A 26,804-nucleotide genomic window follows, 5' to 3' on the forward strand; every position below is an offset into this window, starting at 1 on the left:
TATTTTTAGGCTAGGATCTGAAATTTGCTAAGTAAGCTTTTGTTAAATTAAACAGCATTCTAACATGGGAAGTATTCTTTTTATTAAGATAACTATTACCCAAAATTAAACTTCGGCCTTGTATGTTGGATTCTAAGTTTTGGGGATTTTCAATATGAAGTTTGGTTTCTTACTCCATAGTTATAGCTTTAAGTAAGAATATTTATAACTTATACGTACCTGCCGTACATTATGAAAAGGAAAAATGCCCCCCCCCCAAAAAACAGACAAGAGTAATTTTACTTACTTTCAAAATCATTAACAACAATTTTAACTATATTTCAAAATTCATCAATTCGGCATGTGATACACTAATTCTTTCTGAGCTGTTCTATCCAAAAATCCTTCAGATCTTCTTATATATACCAGATGAAGTAAATATGCCTATAAAAGGCCATACAAACACTAATTTACCACTTCATCGGTGACAAAAACGAAACTTTTAACATATTATAGAGGAGATCAACCTCAAACTAAACCAGAGGTCATATTAAGCGTTAAAAAGATCACCAACAACCATCGTAAACAAGTTCTATTGACCTTTTCGAGTAATCCTCTATTCCACTTTAGTATAATTAAGCGGTCCGAGCACGTAAAGGAAGCTTTTCCAGCGATCAACAGGTTCGTGTAATGGCATGGTGGAAAAGAAAGAATTAAAACTAGAAGTGTTCGAATACGAAATTGTAGTAAAACGGGTATTATTCTTTCTTCATTTTCTTCTAATCAAATCTAACAGAACTAACAATGCACAACAGAAAACCAGAATGATTCAAACCAATGTTTAGTTAAAAAAAATGAAAATAATAATAATACTATAAAAGCCCTTTTATTTGAAGTTCAGGCCTTGAATAATTGCTCTTGAAAAACCTAGCTTATGGAAGCTATTTCAAAAACGTTTTTTCATAGGCAAAATTTCGGTACCCTTGAACATGCTATCTCGTGTCCAGGAAAAAATTGTGCTGAACGCGGCACGTGCGTCTTTTCCATCATTCAATCCACGCAAAATCTTAATGCTATCTTCTAACATCAACCAGCCACGACTGAAAAATAATTGGTGTCTTCTCTAGTCAGCTGTATACACACAAACACACGCATATATTTTTATAGTAGGACAGCTCTGTTTCTTTGTATGTTTTTAGTCATAATTTTGGGTTACATTTGTATTAAATTAGTTTACAAATATTTTAGGTTGGACGTGCACAGATCTTTGAAACATACAAAGAACTTTGTGTTATAGTACATGGTAAGTTTAAAATCTTTTTAGTTCGGTTTTTAAGTTAATTTTTAGTTTACGTTTAAGAAATGTTTTATTATTCTCTATTTTCAGGTGCACAGTACAGACAGTTAGGTCTAATAAAATTTACTTCACTAAGGTACTAAGGTTTTTCTACTCGGTAAATGGTACATTTCTTGTATTATTCATCTGAAGTTCTTCTTTTGCAGTTCAACTGTATTTTTCTTTTTTCCCTACATATTATCACTTGCTCTGGGAACATTACCGCAGATATTTGTATTATCGTGATTAATTGTTTTGCTCAACGTGCATTGCTGTTCACTTTCAATCTTTTGAATGTTAATTCAGTAATTCATTAACCAAAAGTCTATAATACCAAAAAGACACTTACCAAAAGTCTTAACTTGATTTTATTGCATTACTTAGTTCTTTAAAATATGAAGATTATATATTTCACTTCAGTAATAGCACAGAACTTTATCAATGAGTAATGTATCTTCATTAGATAAATCCATTAACTATTTCCAAAAATTCTTAATTCTTACAATATTACACACGCTTTGCTAAAACTTTCATCATTTAAGAAAGTACCACAGTTACATCAAATAAAGTTTCAAGCTAAATATTTCCTAACAATATTTATTTGTACTAAACGTATGTACGATGGAAAAGTTACGAGTTGAAATTTGCTGCAAAATTTTTATAAAATCACAGGAATGGAATATAAATGGAACAGGGTAGAACTGTAAGGCTAAAACTCGGATATAAAAGGCGAAAAAACAGGAAATTCAAGACCTCTTAAAGGTGAATGATTATAATATTATCTAGGTCAAAATAAATGGCACTTTCTAATTCGGTAATTAAGATAACAAGCTTTTAAGTAACATTAACATACCGAATACTTAACAGTCGAAAAAGATTTTGATATTAATTAAAAGAAATTGACTTAACTCATTACAGTAAATGTGTGTGTGTGAATATGGCAAAGCCTCGAGGGCTATCTGCCTAAAGGGAGGGGTGCCTTTCGTGGAGGACTTTCTAAGGGAAACTGGCTCGTATACACGTGACACATGGGGAAAACCACGAAAACGCCCATGCAGCCAGCCCGTTCGCGGGATTCGAACCTCGGACCGAACTACCAGTGTTCAGCGACTTTACCGCTCGGCCGCTGGTGGGCCCTCTCATTACAATAAAAGGTCATCTCAATTTAGTAAAACAGTTAAGTACAAATAATAATAATAATACAAAAAAGTGTTTTTACAGTCGAAAACAGACAAGCGGTGTAAACTGTAGATAAAAATCACTCCAGAAATGAGACATCAAATTATTAATAGTGCAGAAAAAGGGGTCAGAATTATGAAAAAAGAATGAAAGAATAAAAATACATCATTTCTTGACACCAATAGTAATTTTTTTTATGTACGAATTTATATCCATATAATTTGGGACACCTACTGTATTCGTCCTCAGAGTGTACTATTAATAAAACACACATGAATGAACAATACTTGCATATGCAGTTAAACTTAGCAGCACGGTATTAGACAGGTTAATCAACCATGACTACGAATAACGGCAGAAAGAAATACAGTTTGGAGGGAGTGGAGGGACATTATTTTCCTTACACAAATTAAAACCTAATTTCCTCCCCAGCTAACGCTCATTTAATACCGTCTTGAGACCAAATAACCGCAAACACGAGATAAATTTTATTTTCCTAATGATCACAGGTACTCACAGTTTCTTAACTGTAAAGAACGCCTACATCCCTAAGCGCCCAGAATTTTAGCTGCTATTTTATTCTTACCACCTTAAAGTTTCGCGAATTTCTAATTATGCGGGATTAGAAAGATAAAACTGTCTCCCGGTGTGACAAGAGAACATTAATCGTACTTTAAGACCGAACAAGAGCCAGGAGGAGACGTAGAGCGACTCAACGAGGTAAAGATCATAAATATATTTGGTAAATGAAGAGTTATATAAACTAATTCTTGCGTTTGGATGGCTTTGCGAAGAGTATGAATTTGTTTGACAAACAAATGTAATTGGTTTACGGCGTAGAAGATGCTGCATTGGTGGGCTGGAACGGTATTTATGTGTCATAAAATGAAAGATTAATAACTTCGTAGGAGGAAGAATGAAAATGAATCCTACTTGTATTGTATCATCTCCTCCACCAGAAAAGATGTACTGAAGCGTCTTTATTTCGTGATTAATGAGAAAAGAACGCAAAAATTAGTTTTTAAAAGGAAAAAAAAAATACCCCTCATAAAAATATGCACAAGGACAAAATATTAGTGAAGCGTGTTATAAAAAAAGCCTAGCAAAGATGAGGGGTTTTAAAAAGTAACAGAAAACTGCAAATTGTTGTTGTTTTGACTAATCTCGTTTGTCTGATATCAGAAGAAGCCCGACATTCATCACGTTTTGACCCCAATTTTGAAGAAGAGCAATTCCACAGCGACGGCTCCAAGGGTCTTCCAGCCATCTTTCCTTACCACAATCTCCCGACATTACTTTGACGGATCGCCGCATATTTTGACTGCCCCCATGCCGCATAGATATTATACGTTTAACAAACATCTATCCTTCTCCGGGATTCGAACCCGGGTCCTTCGGTACGGCAGTCAGAGTCACTAACCACTATCACGGTTTTAAATATCAAATCACGCCCTATATCATATATTCAAGAACCTGCATGGAGCGGATAGAAAACGTATGTCAAAAATGATAGAAACTATGTATCATTATGTTTGACACCAGGGAAACAAAATCGGATACAACGTTCTTGAATAACACTTTACTGAACTAAAAAAAATCGCGCCCCGTAAATAGATTTTCACAATTTTCCTAGCGCCTTGTAGTAACCTAGTACTTTAAGCCGCTAGCCCTGACAATTTTAATCGGATTCAATTCTAGTTGGAATGAACAGTCTGATTAGAAATTCTGTGATTTTCTTTCCGCGTTATATTCTAACAAGAATCCAAAAATAGCCAGATGCAATTTAAAGCATTCGTCAGGAATGGCTGAACCCAGCGGTCATTTAAGTGTCATCGCCGACAGCGTTGCTCAGGGTGCACCATAGGGGGTTGCCCGTGAGAAAACGGAAGGAAATACCCAAACAAAATAGCGGATTCGAACGTGATCAGATTTGCAACCTCCACAACTCCTACACCATGCAGGGGTGGTATTCAACCATACGGTACCGCACCGCGAACATAGGAAAAATCTCGTGATTGGTCATAACGCAGATGACGTGTGGAAGCTAAATAGCAGAAACGAGGTTTGCACACAGTATTTTCGACGTTCCCCCCCCCGTTTTTTCTTTTAAACGCTCGGCAACGGTACGACTTGCTTAAATACTCCAGGGCAGCTTAAGCATGTCCTTCACGAAAGAACTTTTATCAAAGCAAAACGCTCGCCCTCCGTCAGGAGATCAGATCTTCGTTGTTTGCCAATTTGGTTATAATTACAAGTGATTCAGCGCATTTTATTTCAAATCTATTATTATTTGGTCAAATCTATTATCAAATCTATTATCAAATCTATTTCAATCTATTTCAATATATTTCAGGTCAATCTATTTCAAATCTATTATCTATTATTATTTGGTTATATTTGGTCATTTTTTTTTAAAGTGATGACGCGCGCAAGCAAAGTTTTTTAATACAAGATGTGCGTTTTCATTTCACCCACAATTTCATTACAAGCAAAGCATTTTTAATAGTCATGCTTCCTATGGGGAAATATACTAAAAACCAGCCGAAAATTTGCGGTCATAATTAGAATCTTTTCAATGCGTGAATTTCTGTGCCTGAATCTTTCCATATTCTTACACGCTTATCATTCGACTCCAAAGCAACTCTGCACTCGACCGTGAGCAGAACATTATACCAATCTGAGATAGTCCAATTGCGATTTGAACACCACTTGAATCTTGCCCCCCTCCTTAGACTGGGCGTTTAGTAGAACATAAACACTTGATATTCAGGCGTACAGTTCCTTTATGAGAAGCTTTCAGCGCCCAGTACCGGCAGCTATTGTCTTAAGAATGACACTGCAACCATGGATGAAACCGTTGTAGAGGTCGCTCGTCGATTTTTGGAAGGGGTGGTAGACCTTGATCGACCGGGCACATGTCAGCAGACAACTGTTTGACTTTTTTGGGATTGTTTTCACATTCCAGAAATTACTCAATGAAAGCATAGGGTGTCCCCAAAGACACTTAAAACAAATTTACCCAATTATTGTGGGCATTCAATAAGAGGTAATGCTGTGAATTTCTGTGATGTTATTACATGTATACCAATGTTTTTTATAACAGTTTTTTTTTATTATTTTACTTTTTATTTATTTATTTATTTTTTCGATTTGGTATGCACATAATGTGAGGATCTGGAAATCCGAAAATACTCATGTCACAAGGGGGTTGAAGAGGGATAGCCCGAAAGGAAATGTTTGGTATGGAATGCTGCATGACAGGATTTTAGAACCATTTTTCTTCCATGGACAAAAACAATAACTGCCGGAGTTTTTTTCTCAATACATTGATTAATTACATTTGCCCAAAGTTAGAAGGTTGTCAATCAGAGGCCATTTTTCAGCAGGATGGCGTGCCACCAGACTGGGCACTTATCACAAAAACTTTTAACCTTGCTTTTGAAAATGTGACCAGTACCAGAGTTATAAGTAGTTCCGTTCCCAAGCTGTTGACGTTTTTCAACACTTTCTGGACACCGTGTATTACCGAGCATTAACGTAACCCTCTCAGTAGTAAATAACAACAGTAGTAACAGCTTTAAAAATCTATACTTCCGTAATCCTCCATTAGCTTCTCACACTGATGTTCAAGAATAGTGTCAAAGTGATGCTAATTGTACAAAGATTGATTAAAATTTCAGCCTGTATTATTTACATTACAATTATTTACGGTAACTATAATATGTCTGCCAAACATAAAAAACCTATTACTGCGACACAGCATAAGAATAAAGCCAACGCGAGTAAATTATAAAGGAACATATTTCGATATCGCGCACATGTATACATTAACACTTTTCGCCACAGTGTGTCCGGTCTGGACATACCTAATATTTTCCTTCTGTACGCACAGAAAGATTGAATGAAAAAGGATTTATAGGTTACTATAGTTACTCTGAACCTTCTTTATTTAGAGTAGATGGCAGCTCAACATAAACCAGTCCATATATTTTAGCCATGTTTAGTTTTTGAAGACCCTCATTTTTCAAAGAAATCTTCCAAATTTTTTTAGGGTATAAAAGTAATTGTTTGAAAAGAAATGTCTATGTTATTTTTTTGGCTGTATGCTAATCTGCTTATTCTATATTAGTTTTAAATTTTTACCTTGAAGTCTTGCCTAAAATGAAACGGCGAACCCTAGGTATGCCCAGACCAAGCTCACCGATAATCTAGGACAACTGAGAGTCTGTATTCTTTGTTTCTCCGCATCTCATCGGTCAGCTCATTGACAACAATGCTCGTTTCAGCACTCTTTTCGAAGCTCTATTCAATCAGTGTGCCCAAAGTGGGCACACCCACAGAATTAAACGATAAGTGCTACCTTCACAAAATTTTACTTGTGTACTCTTCTAGGCCTAATTAGACTGGACTTTAAAAGGTAGCTTGCCGAGAAGGGTTAATTAAACGTAAAACTGTAAATATGAAAATAGATCAGGTGTTGTTAATTGTTACGTTATTTTTTTTTAATTATTTTTATTTAACGAATCTTTTCTTTTATATGCATAAATTTCCATTAAATTTCTCAGTGTGTAGCTAATGAAAGTAATATTAAAGTTCAGTTTTCTTAATCCAGTTTACAGTAAATTAAATAACACACATAATAACAACAAATGAACAATTAAGATATATACGATATCAAAACTAGACATATATGAATTGTCAAGTTTCAAATCCTTCCCCTATCCGGAACAGACAAGAATTCTCATAAACTGGAAAGCGTACAATGAATAATCTTATTACAGTAGGAAGTAACGTGTTAGAAAGGAATGGGAATCAATGTCGTAATGCACTCAAAGCAAATCCAAGCCGAGACGACAGAAAAGGGCTTAAGACAATAAACCACCGGCATCAGCTTCAACCTTATAACACTATCAAGCAGAGATTAGTCTCTCAGGCAGCCGTCGCAGCTTATTGGTTCTTGCTAATTAGGATATGAGTTTGAGTCCCAGTAGACCATTATGAAGGGATTTCTGCAAAAATGCAATGACCTTTTAAGTAACTCGGAACTCAAATACAGCTTCTTAACTCATTTTTAATCAAGAAAAACATCAGCCTCGATTTATTGATTTTTGCCCACTAAAATACGGTAGTCACAGTAGATACAATAAAATTTCGAGAAGGCGGAAAGACAAACAGAAACCCTAAAGCACTTTTATTTTATTTAACCGAAGCTATGGAAAATGATCGTTATCTTGAGTAAAACAGACTAATCACCACGGAAAATTTCAACGACTCAAAAATCATAAAGTCCAAAAGAAGTTCCTGAATGCATTTACTTCAAGAAACCCTTCAATACTTAAGCACATTTGACTAGATTTACACCAGATTTAAGAAGAAATTACACCCCTTCAAAAAAAAAAAAAAAAAAGAGCTGCTCATTTTGACGATTAGCGGTCCCGTATTGGATTAAACTGGGCTTTAAAAGGAAAAAAATTATAATTCGTCCCATGAAACTGATTAATTACTGTTACCTTTGCGAATTTCCCAAAGTAAAGGTGTGAAACTTTTCATATTTGACTTACTAAAGTATAATAATAGTACAACAATTGGAATTTTTACTTTATGTAGACCATATAAAAGGCTAGATTTTAAATTTAGAGAAGATTCCCAGAAAAAAATGTTTATAAGTGGTTTCATAAAATTCCTTATTTCCAAAAACTTTGCGATGAAAGTACATGTTTAGGATCACGCTGACCTGTTCGGCATGTGGTTAACTGCCGAAATATCGTTGACCATATATGTTAGCAGTTGTGTAACCTCTTCCACTCCGTCTGGGAGTGTAATATCGGTCACCCCCCGTAACGCAATTTAGGCGCTTTCTCAGTGCTAAGACGGCAAAGTAAATGATGGGTTCGAATATCTCCAAAGAATGCTTAACAAGCAAGTACCCGACTATTAGGCAGGGGATGCTTAGAATCAATACTTCGCACTTGTGTAACAAAAGAAATATTCTCAAGGAATTTATTGTTTACGAAACAAATAGTCCATACTTGATTGCCACAAAATTTCTTAAGCAGACATTACTTACAGCATTTTACTGTTGAGATAGCATGTTAAAAAATAAAATTTTCTGAATTATATGTAAATATGAATCATTCTAACCAAGGAACTGTAAGAACTGTAACAAAGAACTGTAACATGCTGTAAGTATATATCAGTGATACAGTTTTAATATAATACAGCTAAAGTTCATTAAAAATGCAGATGGAAATGCACTGCTGTTATAAATTCGGATAATAAAAGTTCTTGAAAATAAAACTATACGTAAGATCACATTTTCTTGACAATAATTTTAATACCATTATTGGTATAGGATACGTTTTAATCACCGATAAATAATGCAATATACCACGGTAACGAAATTTTGCTCTCTTTGAAGCAGTTCATTTAAGACCAAGAAGACAAGAGAGAAAATAGTAAAACCAGAAAAATTACCCAAGATTCCTTAAATACGGCAAATTAAAATGGACTTCGAATTGTTTAATTAGATCAGAGAAATTCAGCTAAAATTCTTTAAAAAAAAAAGTCTTTGTTATTAGTGTTTTTTTCTTATGCATATACAGCAATTTCCTCGAACATAACAAGCAGCAATAAATCTATAAATACAAAATAAATAAATAAAATTAAACTGATGTAACATCGAGTAGAGCAACGTTTCTTAAAGACGATTATGCCGTCTTTTTGGAAACATATTAATTGCCCAGGGAAAAGAGGGTTGTTGCGAATCAAAGAGGTGGCATGGGGCTTCAGTTTTCACGGAAGTTTCACAGTTTTACAATAATATCATAATTAGATTAAAACCTAATTTATCCAAGATAACTTCCATTATTATTACATACAGGAAAGTGTAACCTTTTTCCTTTCTCCTCCGCTCCCAATAGCATCATACATAATGGTGGAAGGACGTTTTTCGCTGACTTTTTACGAACCATAGAAACCGCGTACAAATTGTTCAGAGAGGTGATTTAAGAGTTCTGCTAACAGGCCTTAATCCTAAAATTGATAAACCACGAACTTTTCACTAAATTTATCCATTATATCGTTTAAATACTAATATATCCTTTTAGCCACTGCAATAACAATGACACTGTATTATTATTATATCGTTAGACTATAATTAATCAATCAATTATGAATTACTCAGCTTGTAAATAATATAAATTGTTATAAATTGTTTAGCTTGCAAGTAATATATAGATGCACTTAGAAAGCAGCAAAATGCGATTAGGTTTGTTACCTGACTATTTCAAAGCCACAAGGGCTATCTGCCTATCCTAAGAGGGATGCCTTAGTGGAGGATTTTCTGGCTCGTATTCACGTGACACATGGGGAAAACCACGAAAATTAACCAGGCAGCCAGCGCCGCTTCGGCTATTATCGAAACCAAACCAGGTCGAACTACCAATAATCAGTGCTCTTAACCACTCAATCACTGGTGGGACTCAGGCAAATACGGTCTTTTTTAAATCAGGTGGTTAAAATAAAAATGCAGAAAAAAGAAAGAGAACGGGGGAAAAGAAAGAGTGAAAAGTTTGATTATATGTTTCTAAGATTAAAAACTTCACTGAATTTATGCACAGAGGAAAGATAGCAATTTTTAATGTTAAATTTTTACATACGCCTTAGCTATACAAATTCATATACACCCAGCACTGCTAGCAAATGAGCGTATTCTGCTTTAAAATATACAATGATTATTACGAATGCTGAACACTGAACCGACTTGAACCTGCATGTATAAAAACGTCAGCTATAGGAAAACTTAAAAACATACCTGCATATAAATCTAGAATTACATTACGAAAAAATAAATTATAGTCTCTTTCAGTACCAAAATATTTTTTTAAGCTTTGCCTTCAACGAACAAAAATAATTAAATTGATGATCGCCCGGAAGTTTTAGACGTTCTAGTTCTATCCCGACACATCCGACATCTCATTGTAAAACAGCACGCAAAGTACATCTCAGAATTTATAAAGCATGGTATGATAATTTCGTAATTTTAGGTTTCCACAAATGTTGACTTCCTCTTAATACTAATAGCTATGCGTATAAAGCAGTAATATTTTTATTGAAATTTCAAGCAAACTATGATGAAACCAAATTATACCTTTGATATGATACTATAATTTAAAAAGGAGTAATTTGATTATTAATAATTTTCCCAGTAATTTAGTATACAATAATATTTGACATAAAATGAATTTTTTTATGATTTTACTCATATTTGTGATAAGAGATATGCAAATAGCAATAACTCTCTATTCAGAACTTCCGATACTTCTTTAATTTTAAAGCTATCAGTAAATTCCCAAAATAAATCGTATTCATTTAAATATAAACTAACAGCAACAAAAGCCTTCATATTTGTCTACATTTTAAAACTCAGCATCTAAGCATCATATCAAAAACGTTTCTAAAGTTTATAGATATTTGCTTTTGAAAGTTTTTAAGAAATAAACAAAATTATACCTAACTTCTTTCAGTTAGAATACTGTAAACATATTAAAAGAAAAAATTTCAATTTATTCCCAGTTTCTCTTAATAAAAATTTATAAGGGCGCTTTTTATATATCTGAACTGAACACACACCTACCTACACACATACAAAGCAATTTAAGAAATATCTTTGTTAATACTGAATGTGGAAAATATAAGGAAAAAGATCGGATCACGAACAAAGGAATACACACACGCGCACTATTTAAAAACATGGGAACAGCTTCGCTATAGAGAGGAAGACACGTAAAAAACATGAAAAAGACATGCATAAAGAATTTTAAGTTTAAAGCTTATTTCTTTTCGCTTCATATTATTTGCTCGACAATAAAAATTCTTTTGCATTTCAAAAGCGTAAAGCTAGCTTAAGTATTACAAAGAAGAGACTAACAAGAAAGATATTACTTTAAAATATACTTTTGGTATTTTTTCTAGCACTTCCAAGAAATTTACGATGTGTCAAAAGAAAAATCAAAAACATGTTTGACATTTCCAAATTGCAATTGAAAAACGAGATTAGACGAAAGAAATAACAGTTTCAAACACAGAATCAAGTTAATATACATTTAAAAAATATATAATTATTGAAACTGTTAATCAGCAAATTAGAATTTTGAGAAATATGAAATGGAAGCATATTATAAAAACCATGCTCTGTTTCTCCCCAGTGTAATTTAAAAAAATTTAAACTGATAAATCAAACTTCAAAATATTTGCTTGCAAAAATCCTCATATCAATGGTTCAAGCTTGCGCTCAGCTCTCAGCCTACATACGGAAGTTAAGGACATGTAACTTACCCAACATACTAGTTCAAATGCTACGCAGTTCAAACACTACGCAATCAAAAGACAGAGTGATTACAGAGATCATCAGAATACCCGAAAAATCATCAAATTCTCTAGGATGACAGTAAACATAATCTCCAGCGCCAATATTCGCCAACAGAAAAGGTAGTCAGACTGCTACTTAATGATCCATACACCTCAAACGATCATGACTAGAAGCGGATGGATGGGGGAAGCTAAGTCATTACCATGCTGTAAAACATATAGGTGCTAAGTTAGGTTTGAAAGTCATGCAGGTAATTGCTGCAAACTGATGTTTCTTTACTTTCCGCGGATTCCCGACACAAGGACTTTCATATGCAACAGTCAGCAACCAAGAGTTTGAGCATATTAAGAGTTTGAGAAAGTCTTCCTTTTAGTAATAACAAATCTAGTCTTTATATGTGGAGTAAAGTATCCTTGCGTAGTTCAAAAACGAAGCTAAAGGAAGTGACTAACTAAAGGAAGTGAGATAAAGATGGAAGAATCTTACAGCATTTTACAAAAAACGATTCAAAGTTATCTTAAAATGTCTACGAAAACAAAAATGAGACATCTTAAACGTGACTTTCTATCCTAAGATAATACCTACGAAAACGCTTTAGACATTTAAAAACACAAAATTTAAATTAACTTCCTTTCCATTTATGGGTGAATTTCTCAAATAAAAAAAAATGAATTAAAGAAATATTTATTTAAAGTTCTAAACCTGAAGATCATAAGCTCTGCCGAATACGATTAATGAACATATACATATGATCAAATGAAATGTCTTATTCAAAGCATATGTTTATAAAATTTATTTCCACTTTTCAGAGACGCGTTTATTACGAATATTTTGCCATAAACTAATGATACGCATAATTTTTACTTCGACAACTTAAAAATGTAGATGTTCTTAGTAAACTAAAAATTAGCGTTTTTTATTCCAAAGCGATGGCTATAGAAGGAATATATTTCGTGCTTTGAAGTATTATATGAAGAAAATTACCTGTGACAATGGTCAATTAATTAACGTAAAATTTTCTTCTTGCATATAATATACAAAGAAATAGAGCAATTTTTTAATAAATGTTAAATGATATAATAAATCCTCGTTATAACTACATAGGTTTCCTTTGAAAAAAAAAAAAAAAAAAAAACATGTTGTAACAAAGAGAACTAATTATATCATTTAAAGTAGCTACATAACATGAACAGTTATATGAGTAACTAGAATTTTTTGCCATTTATTATTTTCATTTTAGACTGATAAATTTCAGACTGTGCATCAGTAAATTCAGAAATCTGATTTATATAGTATTTACTATATAAATTTTAAATATCAAAGATTAATATTAAAAACCTCTCCTAAACCGATAAACCTTTCCTAAAACAAGGACACGCATTAACTTCTCAACAACACCCGTCCATTTATAAATAAAGCACTCAATAAGTCTGATCTCTTAATAAGAAAGAAAGACGAAGAAAAGCAATAACTGCGTAAAGTGACCCGCAGGAGAAGAAAATAAGAGTCTTTTAGTATGATATAAACCAGTAAGAGCCGCAAAAGTAGCTGAATAACAAGGCCCGCAACAAAACAGGGAAGAAACCGTCAAATAATCTGAAGGAAAAGATTTGTGATTGATGATGGTAGAGGCAGAGTCAGTTATCACTCAGACGTCCTATAGAAGGTCTTATCAAGACAGCTCCACACACTTTTCTGTGGGAAAACGGCATCTGCACTTTTGGCGTTTGCCAAATAGAACCAAGGATAGCATTTACAGATTATTGACACTGACTTAGACCATATCAGCCAAAGTGATGGGAAGAACACCAAATTCCTCCCTACCACGAACATAAAAATATAAACAAATAAACAAAAACGTGATCTGCATGTTTCTACTGTTTATATACAGCAATGAATCCTGTAACTATTAAAAGGCACTTTTTTCCTCGAATTCCTAGAATAGTAAATTTTCTTTTAAAACAGAGCTCTTTTTAACGTTATTACACTTGCTCGTTATTTTCATAGATTTTTACATTGCATATCGTCTACAGAAAATAACGATAATAATTAAATGTAGGATATTTTTCGAGTTAAATTATATTTCAACGAAGTGATGACTACTAATATTTAATACTTAATAAATAAACTCTGTAATCCTGAATAAATACTTACTTTCTTCCCCCTTCATTAAAGAAAAAAAAAAAAAAAACTAGTGTTTACGCTCACGGTGTAGTCAACAAAAAACTTACTTCAAGTTGGCAGTTTGATGCCAAAATTTATCGCTAAAGCATTCTCAAGAAGGTTTGAACTTGGAGCCTTTTGTAAATGTGAATGAAAATTTTTAGTTTTAGGTTTTAATTTATGTAAAGAAATAACAGCCGATTGCATTTAAAAAATGATTTATTGTATTCTGCACACGGTTTTGCAAATATTTGTATATATCTATGGCAGTTCACACTTCTTGGCGAAAATTTTATCTTTAAGTTAATGATCAATTTAAACTTAGCAATAAAAAGCTCAGAAAAGTAACCTCTGACAAAATGCGACGTTTTGAAGATATACTGCCTTCAAACAGCACAAAACACCAAAAATAATAGCAGCTGTGAATTTTTTTTAAAAAAGGAGAAACAGAGATAAATAGAACAACTTAAAAAACAAAAGAACTTTCTAGATATTCTCACTTTCTCAGATTTTTAGCTTAAGGTACTTTTTATTTTCAATTTCCAGTTTTAAAGATTTTTCTATTCGAATATATTAAAAAGTAATGCATTTAAGCAAAGGTGAGACAAATTTTTATTGAGTTCTTACAAACAATTATAATTAAAAATAAATGAAATACGTCCAACCAAAAAGCAAACCTACATAATGTAAATATTATTTAAACTTACAGCAATAAGGTACCGAAACTGAGCGTGATAACAACTGAATGCGAATGATCTCAGTACGAATAATTAAATCTAACAGTTAGAAAAGAGAATAAATCTCAATGAAGGAGAATTGCAGTCACCGATTATGCTAACATGTACGCGCTCAGATAACTGATGAGCCCACCTTTATCACATACCTGATGGATGCCACACAGAATTGGAAATGTTTTCAGTCACGGATAATTTCCGACTGCGAGCTGTCATTGGAGAAACGATAGCGCTACTCTGCATTGCTATTCTGACAGTAAAAGGTAGTCGCTCTAAATCAACGGACCATTACTAGAAATTTAATCAATGACAAGAAGGAAAGAGTAGTGATTTATTCCGGAATATTATAAGGATGAGACATTTAAATGATGATGTGTGACAACAGCTCCAATAACAATGGTCAAGACAAAGGTCTTATTTTAATCATTAAAAATAAAATTTAACATTTTTCAACTAATTTTTTTCTCCTGAACTAAAAAATGAAACTCATTTTTCCCATTATGTGCAGTTTTTGTGATATAGCTAACTGTAATAATAATAATAAACCCAATGCAAAATATAACTGCAAAACGAAAAGCTCTTAACTGAGTTTTAAAGTGTTTTCAAACATTTAGGTCATTTTTACAGAGCTCATTACGAAAAAACATTCTTTGATAGATGAAAAGTGCTTCATACAATATTTTCTATCGATATATTTTCTATCTATTCTTCATACAATATTTCTTCATACAATTTTTCTTGCACATTCTTCATTAATTTAACACCTTCACTGAAACGTTGTCCTTGTTTATCACAAACTGTTTTCATGTTACTGGGAAAAATTTAGATGCAAGTGTAGAAAAAGGGATTTTACAGCATATATATGAGACAGCATATTTTCTTAGTATTTACACTTACCACCTAATGCAGTTGTCTTAAAATGCTTGATCTAAAAGTAGCTGACGGGAAGGAAATTGCCGAAGTACAGAAATTTTTTTAAACAAATAAATAAATTTTAAATTTCACTTACTGAATATTTATCCAAACATACATAAACAATGATGATAACAACACAAAGGGAAAAAAATTAAATTTATATTTATTTTCTATTTGACGTCAAAATGTTGGTACCTGCAAGAAATTTCTATTAGTTATACTTCGTAATTCAAACGTATCGACGGCTAAATATAAAATTTTAGACTGGCATTTCTATCAGATAATTTCAATACGTTGAATTAACCACTAAATAATTTACTTTTAACCTTAACCGGAAATTTCAAGCGAAGCGCCACTATCTGTCAGATGTTGAGCTAACTTCCCTCTGAGCGGCCAGGGGTTTTGCTAAGAAAGCACAAACTTCCCAAAATTATTATGAGAAAAAAAATTTTTTTTTTATTTTAATGTAAAAACTCTCCTGGTATTTCATATGTGAATTTGTTTTCTTTTCATATATTGCCTTAATTTCTTTGACATATTTTAATATGCACGTATATATACGTTCTTACAGATATCACAAAAAATATTCTAGGCCGTATATATACGGCCTTGCCGCTTAGAGGGTTTTAAGTTAGTATACCAACGTGGGATATTGTCTCACATTACAAACAATTACGAACAAGCACACATTACGAACAAGCACACAGAGACAAAGCCCCAAACTTATTCGTTCTACCGTTTTCCTTCAATAGCAGTTACGCACCTATCTCTGCGTCTCTAAATGTATAAGCACCGTATTTGCAACAAATGTATAATTAAAATGTAATCACGGGCCGTATAAATTCGATTATAGGACTGCATGCGGCCAGTGAGCCGCCAGTTTGAAATCACTGACCTAATGGACCTAAATCTTATTCTCATCACCAAATGGACTCCGAAGTACATTACGTATTTTTCTTAATCTGTTGTACTTACGCCACTACTATTTAAGAATGAACGATTCATACACATAACAAAATGTTTCAATGATTTTTGAAGCTAATAAGTTAATGTGGTATTTCATAATCAATCTTTATGAAAGAAAACGAATTAGGCGTTTTCTTCATGCAACCTAAAAACAAAATCGAAAATTCAGTAAAAATTGTGCTTCCAAAAAACATTATGTATAAAAAAATAATTGTAACATATAAAAGCAAAATAATCTTTTAACTATTAAATAAAATTAGGTAACAAATCAATAATGTAATAAATAAATAGCAAAAAGAGAAATCGAAATAAAACAAAAAAGTTTATAATTTCTAGAGTAAATGTATAAAGCACAAAACAGCTTCATTTATCTAGCATTTTATTTTAATTTCACATAATAACGCGAAATTAAACCTGCACTCAGTCTTAGCATCATTCTCACGTCTGCGGTTATAATAGCAAATTGACAAACGCTTTGGTTACTTAACTTTGACAACAATATTCTGCTTACTGCTTTGGATAATCAGTCGATGTTTCGTTTAATACATACTTGGTAATAATACACAGATCCACAGTTTTTGATTATTGAAAGCTTTTTAATTAACAATAAGCTTTAATATCGTAAAACACAAGTCACTTTTGGGGGGATTTTAATTTGTAAGCAAAATTAAAAGTGTTCCTTCAAGGCTTTATCAATTTTACTTTCATTATTCGGCCTGGTTTATTTGGGGAGGAGGAGCGAGAGACACTAAGTAGCGTTGTTCCCAATGGAATATGAACGTTGTTTTCAGCAGATTATAAAACAGAGTTGTCAACCTGAATTAACAAAACAGCCGCATTAATTAATTTTTCAATTTGCTACGCTAAAATTCCGCCATATCCCCCCCCCGAAAAAAAAGGCTCTATTTTGCAAGGCGATAAAATTCGAAAAATATATTCAGTGCGGGAAATAGAAGTTTCTTTCTTTTTTTCTTTTCTTTTTTTTTCCCCCGGGTGGGTGTTTTTTATTGTTTAGTTGTTGTTTTGTTTTGTTTTGTTTTCGTTTTTTGTTTTTTTGTTTTTGGATATTTTTAATGATTTTAAATTATTAATGATAAGTCAAAGGAAGACATCATTATTTAATATCGATTCAAAATGAGAAACAATAAAAAAAAAATCGTAGCACTCGTAAGCTGAATTAAGCTTCTTCAAATACCAGTTCTCATTTGAGGTTGCAGGAATAAAGGAGATATATGAAGAATATTATATGCAGAAGATGGACTAACATTCTTAAATCGCCGATTAAGAGCCATGAACGTGCACTAAAGCTACTTATCGGCCATCAGTTCGAGACTGGTAAAAGTTTGACAAGATGGTTACTGCTGGCATATAAATTGCAGCTGCATAAAAGTCACCACCAAACGTACGATCAGGTTTTTGTTTATACGGTTGTTTAGTAGATACAATACAGCACGCAAAGGATACCTATCTAAAGGAAGGAATGCATTCGTAGAGGGCTCTTTAAAAGAAATTAGAGCCCACCAGCGGCCGAGCGGTAAAGACGCTGAACACTGGTAGTTCGGTCCGAGGTTCGAATCCCGCGAACGGGCTGGCTGCATGGGTGTTTTCGTGGTTTTCCCCGCGTGTAACGTGTATACGAGCCAGTTTCCCTTAGAAAGTCCTCCACGAAGGCATCCCTCCCCTTAGGCAGATAGCCCTCGAGGCTTTGCCGTAATTAAATAACTAAACCTAACCTTAAAAGAAATTATATCATACTCCTATTATAACATGATAAAAATCGCGAAAGTGACCACGCAACCAGTCAGCTAAGATTCCAACAAAGATCGAACTAGCATCCTAAGATATCGCTTTTCTATTTTACTTGATACCCAAATAACTGTCGATAGCTTCTGGATAAGCATAACACGCATCCACAGTTTTCAGCAGTTCGGGTTTTTACAGATGAGACATGTTTTTCTTCAAAGCGTTTTGTTTAATATCTGTAACAGCCACCTATAGTGGCTTTGAGGCACACATGCAAGAAGCTGTCATCGGTGTTTGTCCAAAAACATTTGGATATTTTATTGAATTCATATCTTCTATCCCACGATTGGATGCACAAAAATGCCGATAATTTTTTTCAAATAGCTACGGTTAATTTTAAGTTATAACTCATGCTTACCCGATAACAAAGTTTTCCAAAGTAAGTCATAAAGCATTTATTTTTCCTTGAAAACAGACGTCTTAATTTTCAAATAAAGTTCACCAGCAACGAGCAGTAAAATCGCTGAGCGCTGGTAATTCGATCCGAGTTCAAATTCCGGCGAAGAAGCTGGCTGCATGGACGTTTTCGTTGTTTTCGCCATGTGTAACGTGGATTCGAGCTAATTTCTCTTAGAAAGTCCTCTCCGATGGCATCTCTTCCCTTAGGCAGATAGCTCTCTTGTGCTTTGTCGTAATGTGACAAACTAAATCTGAGTTCTCAATGAATCTTTACTTAAACTAATATAATTATTTGCCATTAAAAATGCTGTTTTTTTCTGTAATGGTGAAAAGAGATAACAGCATTCAGCAAATTAACTTATAACGAATCACGGCATTCTCCCATGCGTATTCTCGTGTCATAACCGGCAGCATGTCCAACTACAGCAATCGGAAAATCCATGGTTCGAATCCTGACGAGGCCATAATAGATTTTTCACCTTTTTCGCGCCGAAAACCCAACAGCTTTAAAGCACACATATGATTTCCTCGTATTTTTCAGATCAAACCAAAAAGACGGAAATCACAAAATTTTCCGTTTTACTCTTTCACACACAGCCACAAAAACAATCTAAAAGTCAAAGAGCCCTTCATACGGTTTTTGTGTAGAAATACACGCTTGTATGGTAATGTCACAACCAATATTTCTACATGATGGGCAAAATGTGCCCCCCCCCAAATGGAAAGAAGTCAAGGAGTATTCTGTTTTAATATCTTTATAATGAAGCTGTATGTCAAAAAACTCTCATATTTTGTGTTAGAATGTCAAAACTTATTACCATTAAAATGTTTCAATACAAATTACGGAATATTTTACACAGTTTTACACTGGTTTTGAATTTAGAAATAATATGCATATACCTCAACATAAAAATATCAACCGCTTGGCTTGAGGTTGGTTGAATTTAATGCCAAGAAAAATTTCTATAAAATATGTTCTCACATTATTTTCTTACAACTACTCCTGACTTGTACTCAACGTATAAAAATACACACCGTAAACTAACGTAAAACTCAACGTATAAAAATACACATATGTTCAATAAATGCCTCCAATCCCTTTGTAGAATCATTAGGTTATTGCGAAGCAGGAGCCATGAAAAATGTGCACTGGCCTCGCCGGGACTCGAACCCTGGACCTCTCGAATACGCGTCGAGTATGCTTCCAATTACACCACGAAGGCAAGCGGAAAGGAGGGAGAAAATAGTTTATATTCTCCCCCCTTTAATGGGCGACTGGGGATTAGAGAACCCAATCGCCAAATCTGGTGCTGACGAATTATCGCCCACCATCTTTTAGCTCGGGCGCCATGCCATTTACAGAATTATTAGGTTCTTTTGAAGCCGGAGACATGACATATATACAATGCCCTCGCAAGGCCTCGAACCCTGGACCTCTCGAATGCGAATCGAGTATGCTTCCAATTACACCACGAAGGTATGAGGAAAGGAGGGAGAAAATACCTTATACCTTTCTTAAATTAATTAAAATGTTATTGTAATCAAATATTATGCATAAAAGAAGAAGCGGTTTATCAGCTCGTGAAAGTTGCGATCTCAAAGGTCCTACAAATTACCAATTAATTTTTAAAAAGAATTTAAGTCTTAAAATATAAGGTATATGTCTTTTAAAAATTAATTTTTAAAAGACATATACCTTATATCTTAAGACAAAAGGTGCTAAAAGTTTGAGTGAGAAAAAGACTCCCGATTCGTAAATTCGCCTCTCGACAAAAGATTCGTGAAAACACATATTATTTAAAATTAGAAACAACTAGAAAAGCAAGTGCATAATATGTAAAGAAAAAATGCAACCTTCCCACAGCATAAAGAAATGAAAACTAGATTAAAAAGAAAATTATAGGAAGAGGTATATAACAAGCAGGTTAAACGAGTAACATCCTCTAAAAATTCATTTCTTTTTTTTTCAGAGATCGAGACAGTTCCAACAGCAACACTTTTGTCACGCATCAGATGCTTCCTTTGAAAGCTTAGACAAAATACAATAGACTACATCATCTACCAAAGTAACTTCCTAAGTATTTTTTTTTAACAGATAACAATCATCATTCATTACTTTTTTCATAGCTATGAGTCATCTCGCTGAAAAGTATTTAACAATCAAGTATTCGAAAGAAAACGGAAAAACCAAGAAGAATTTTAAACTCGTAAATTTAAATAAAATTGTATAGTGCATATAAAGTTCTGAAAGGAATAAATGCATAGCCACTTCGTGTTCAATAAACACTACACTAAAAATTAATTTAAATTAAAGGGATTCCATTGTTTCATGATCATACTCAAATTTATCACATCATAGCACAATAGTACATAATTAGCTTTTATGGTTACATTTTGATTACATCTGTTGCATTTAAAAAAAATAGCCAGATAATCTATCAAAAATGTATTTTTAAACAATATCACATTAACTAAAAAATTATACATTCTGGAATCTCGAAATATTTCAGTATTTTCATAATACAGCTAAAGATACAGTTACAACAGTTCTCTTATATCTTAGATAACAAGGATTACGCATATTACATTTATGGCAAAGTGCGAGAGGACCACCAGCCTATAAAAAGAGAAGCCTTCATGGAGAACTTCCTAAGGTAAAATTGGCTTGTATTTATTACACATGGGGAGAACTATGAATACCACACAGCCAGCCTTTTTCAGTCGACAAAACAGAACTTGGGCCTATCTACTAATAACTCACGATTTCTTTTACTCAGCCACTGGTAAACAGGTTTTGGTTTGGTTTGGTTTGGTTTGGTTTGGTTTTACTAGATTACGGCAAAGCACTCGAGGGCTATCTGCCTTAAGGGAGGGATGCCTTCGTGGAGGACTTTCTAAGGGAAACTGGCTCATATACACTTTACACATGGCACTGGTAAACAGGAATGTCGCATTATAAAACAAGTCAAATAGGTTTCTAAGACTTAAATACATGCACTAAGCAGTAGCAAAAAAAGGTTATGAACTACTCTCAGAAAAATCAGTAATAAAATGAAATGAATATCTTAATCCCCATTCCCCACTCAAGTGATAAGGTGACTCAAAATAAGTCTGATAAATCAAGACGAAGTACACATGAAAAGACAAAGATGCATATTTATTTAAGATGCCTTGCATATTTATCTCCTGCATATATGTTTAATAACACACAATAAGCATAGCTACCATAAAGCACTTACAGATATGAACGACAATCGTTCAACTCAGGATTTTTAACATAATATCCGTAATATGATTTAGATGCTTTAAACTTTTTATACACATTCTTGTAATTGCTTTTTAAGTTTCCTTAAAATTCATTTGAAGAAATTTAAATACATAAAAATTTATTTTGAACAGATTTAAACAAAATTATATCTAGTGAGTGATGTCTTTTACTCTACAACAAATTTTCATTTGAAGGACAACAGAAAAATGCGAAATGTCTAAATGTAGTTGTGCACCTCCCTTTTTGGTGCAATCGAAAGTATCTAAATATATATATATATGTATATACTCACTATGTTACTCGGCTCCGTGAGCTCAGTTTTTTAGTGCACTGAATGTAATTTTCATTGTAATATATTAAAGTACTGGTAAATTATCAAAGATTCTACGATCTAGACATATTTATAGAATATAGGTCTGTGATTTTATTTGCATCTATCAAATTAACTTCAGTTTAAAAATATTCACTAAAACTAATTAAGCCGCCCAGCCGGTATGGTGGTTAGCGTCGCTGACTGTCGTGCCGAAAGGCCCGGGTTCGAATCCCAGAGAAGGCATGGATGTTTGTAAATGTATAGTGTCGGTGCGGCATGGCGGCACTCTAAATGTGCGGCGAGCCGAATGTCCTCTCGCGTGGTTTGGTGGAAGGAGATCTCCATCAAAATTGGGGGCGGAACTGACCCAAATCGCACTGTTAGGTGCTCAAGGGCTGTTGCCAACAACAGGCGTAATCTAGCACTCCTTGCACGAGGAATTTCGTGGGCTTGGACTGACTACGTCAGACAAGTGAGCATAAGCAACAACAAAAAAACTAATCAAACTACATGTGAAAATAACTTCATACATATTACATTAAAACGTTTGTACATAAATTACATTCGGCAGTGACTTTTCCATCTGCTTCCTTTTAAAAAGGCAATCTATTGGTTAAATCAGCGGGAACTTTGAATAATATATTTCTTGTCTTAAGCTGCTTAACTAAAAAAAAGGCAATTAATTTACACCACCTTTTTAAATGAAAAACAGAACGAAATGATTCAATGCGTGCGTAATATTTTGCGTTAGTAGCATCTTTCATGAATTTACTATAAATGTTGCAAATGTTAGTAAAAATTATGATCTGAATGTATTATAAATTAAATACATTATTGATTATAACAATTAGATAAACTACTAAAAAAATAAAGATTCAAATTACAAAGAAGTGCATTTATTGCTTTTAAATCCACCAGTTCGAGCAGTTACAGACACATTAAATTTGAAAAATAAACTAAAGACCTTATGCTTTGCAGAAAGGAAATACTCTGAAAACTAGCAACTGGTGAGTTACGTGGGAAATAAACTACACCTGCTAATCAGCGTGAATAATTTTAATGCATGGATACACAACGAAATGAATGTAACAATGTAATGGTCTAAAATTTTTAAAAAGTCTTGTAGAGACATTAGGTATTTTTTGGAAGCAGGCAAGATGAAAAAAGAGTAATCGCCTTTGCCGGGGATCGAACTACGGACCTCTGGAATACCGGCCCAGCGTGCAGAACCACTACACCACGAAGGCACGCTAGGAAGGCCGGAAAAATACCTTATAGTCTTTGCTGAGGACCTTTACATTTCTCACAAGAAAAATCACAAAAAAATTTCGGAGGGGAAAATGCTTTTTCTTTTTTTTTTTTTTTTTTTTTTTTTTTTAAGATATTCCACTTTTAGGTAACTTAAATGCTTTTTGTTCATTCAATGTCCTAATTTTCTGGAGAGGTCGGAAAAAAATCTAAGACACTTGGTGTGGCGTAATCATCTCCATCATCCACTACTTGAATAAATTATGGGTTACACTTCATACCTTTATAACAGGCTCTTTCAAATGCACTTTTAGTGTTCCTTTACCATGCACAGACCCGTCGTTTTGTAACCACCCCCTTCGCATTTCGTTCTATCTCTAGCGTGATGAGCAAAAATAAATATAAATGCATTGAAGTGTGCGCAAAAGTTCTTAAAATGGAAAACTAGGTGGGAGAAAAACTTGAAGGTCGGATTCTTTTAATGATTCAGACCAGCGTTGCAGAATAGAACTACTGTGTTTGTCATATATGTAGAGTCAAAGTTTCAAATAACTACATGAAAACATTGATAAAAGACATTGAATACTTTATACATAAAAAATAAACTACACACTGTTTTATTTAATATTCATGTTTGTAGTACATATACATTAGACAATATGATTTCAAACAAATATTTTCGTTCAAAATGTCAAAGCGCTTTTATTATTGTAGTCAGTTCGGAGAAACATCAACTACAGAAAGCAGCGCTTCAAAATATATTTCGAGCTGCTTGGTTAATTGATTGAACAAAAGCAAGCGAAAGCTCGTTGGTTAATTGATTGAACAAAGCGCCTCGTGGAATGTATACTTTCATGGAAGATTTTCTTACCGGCCGAAAAATAAATACATAAATAAAATAATATAAAAAATCTCTCCCCTCTTCCTTTACAAAGTTCAGGAATATAGAATACAATACTCAATAAAAGGAAACAGGTGTGCCGTAAATGCGATTTTCCTCTCGTCTTATCTAGAGTCCTGCATGTTACTTTCAAAGATCAACTGACCATCACCAATGACAAAACATTGATTGACATTGTATTAATATTAACCATAATCACAATTTCAGCCCTAGATTATTTGTGGGAGGTTAGTATTTTTCTGTCTGACCTAACCAATAAGTGAAGCCTCAGTGTTGCCATGTCTACATATCACCTTGCTAGATTTACACTGATGATCTAAAATCGGGAAATTTCCGAAATCGCCCAAGTTCGGACGATTCCGGATCTCGGACTCTGCACCGTATATGGGAGTTTATTTCGAGAGGAAATGAAACTCTAAGTTCGGGATTTTAATGCTAAAACTTAATGAATAGCCCAATTTGAAAGATGCATGGAAATTATTAGTACTTTAGGTAACTACATTGATGTTAAAAAAAAAATTTGTTCTAACGCAATTTTCGAAAATTGAATTCCACACTAGGTTTATGCGAAATTTTAATTTTCCCCCTCCATAAATTAATAGTGCAGTAAAACAGTGCAACAGTTTTTTAAAAAATCCAAAATTTCGCAAATGAACAAGTATGAAAACTGTTACAATACTCTTCTCGCATAATTTATAAATTATATATACATCAAATAGCTGCAACGTAACACAGTATGTAGCAGTTCACAAAAAAATTAATTTGTACTTTATAAACGTATGCGTTAGTACGCGAAAGTGGCCTATATTTAAATTTCAAGTCTGAATTTTCATGTACAATTAAATAAATTACAACACTTAATCAATTTAACCAGTACAGTTTCATAATGAAGAAGAATTTGCCACAAATTTAAATCTTCATTTTATGTATTACTTCAAAATCATTTAATCACAAATTAAAATCGCATATTTCAAAAGGCTTCAAATTTAAAATTTCCTTCTAACTCCAGTTTGACCACAGCCGTAAGTACAAGGTGGACCAATTTAATTTAGGGTAATTTCAACAGAAAGCGGGTATAAAAAGAGATTTCTGCGAAGTTTGTGCGCCTTATTCATAGTCACAGTCAGCTCATTGCGTGCGATCGTCTTGGAAGAGAAGTGATACCTAATCAGATAACTCTGCCTATCCATCTGATTTAACTTCCTGCGGTTTTTGACTATTTAAAAAATTCAAAACTGCACTGAAGGGACGAAAATCTTTTAATATAACTGATATGCAACAAAATGCGAGAAAGATTTTTAACAGCATTCCGGAACACACGTTCCAGACCTGTTTTTGTAAATGGAAACCCTATCTGAGACACAGTGAAGTGCACAAACGGAACGCTTTGAAGATGAAGTTAAAATTCCTCCACTGCATTTTTACATCCTTGTATAAAGTAAAGGGATTATTGTAATCGCGAAAAATTTCAGGCAGCACATTTCAGCGGAAATATCAATTTGGACCATTCCGAATCCATTTGGACGATTTTTTTCCCCCCTGCGTTTTGTCTCTACGTACGGACAGAACAAAGGACTCCTTTTTTTTCAAAACGAATTGTAAAATGGATTAAAAAATTATTTTTTATAACGTCTGTATACGTACGTATGTATGCATGTATCTCATATAATTCAAAAATGATCAGCCGTAGAATGTTGAAATTTTATATGTGGAACTGCTATACATCTAGTTGTGCACCTCCCTTTTTTATTGCAGTCGGCACAACCAAAACGTTTACATAAATATATATATATATATATATATATATATATATATATATATATATATATATATTATTAAAAAATATTTCGTATATCGTTTTTTAAGTCAAAGACATTTAATTAAAACGATGGATTATTGGAATAAATTTTAGTCAGTATTTTAAAGCGAAACGTTATTGGAATAAATTTTAAGTCAGTATTATTAGTAAGCTAATTAAATATCTATTGTAGTAAAAAATATTTAAAAGCTGTATAGAAATATCATTTTGAACCGCAAAAAATAAAAAGTAAAATTTAAAATACTGAAAAAGGTAGCTATTGTCAGTGATTCTAGATTAATTGACTTGCCACGGGGAACAAAACCAATGCACTATCAAAATAACCAATAGAAATCTAATTAACTTTAAATACTGACTAAAATTTAATAATTTTTCGCTTTAAAATACTGACTAAAATTTATTCCAATAAGT

General features: G+C 33.3%; 1 protein-coding gene and 1 non-coding gene across 2 annotated transcripts in view; both read right to left on the reverse strand.

Annotated features, from left to right (window-relative positions):
* The window catches only part of LOC118182316 (uncharacterized), a 224,627-nt gene that overhangs the window by 22,867 nt on the left and 174,956 nt on the right, over nt 1-26,804 (reverse strand). The gene's annotated exons all lie outside the window — the stretch shown is intronic.
* Nucleotides 20,251-20,323, reverse strand: TRNAA-CGC (transfer RNA alanine (anticodon CGC)). Its single transcript has one exon. It is a non-coding gene; the product is annotated as a tRNA-Ala (tRNA).

The sequence above is a fragment of the Stegodyphus dumicola genome, chromosome X1 (genome assembly GCF_044657685.1).
Source record: "Stegodyphus dumicola isolate Sdum_Otavi_A_Nest chromosome X1, ASM4465768v1".
Taxonomy (NCBI): Eukaryota; Metazoa; Arthropoda; class Arachnida; order Araneae; family Eresidae; genus Stegodyphus; species Stegodyphus dumicola.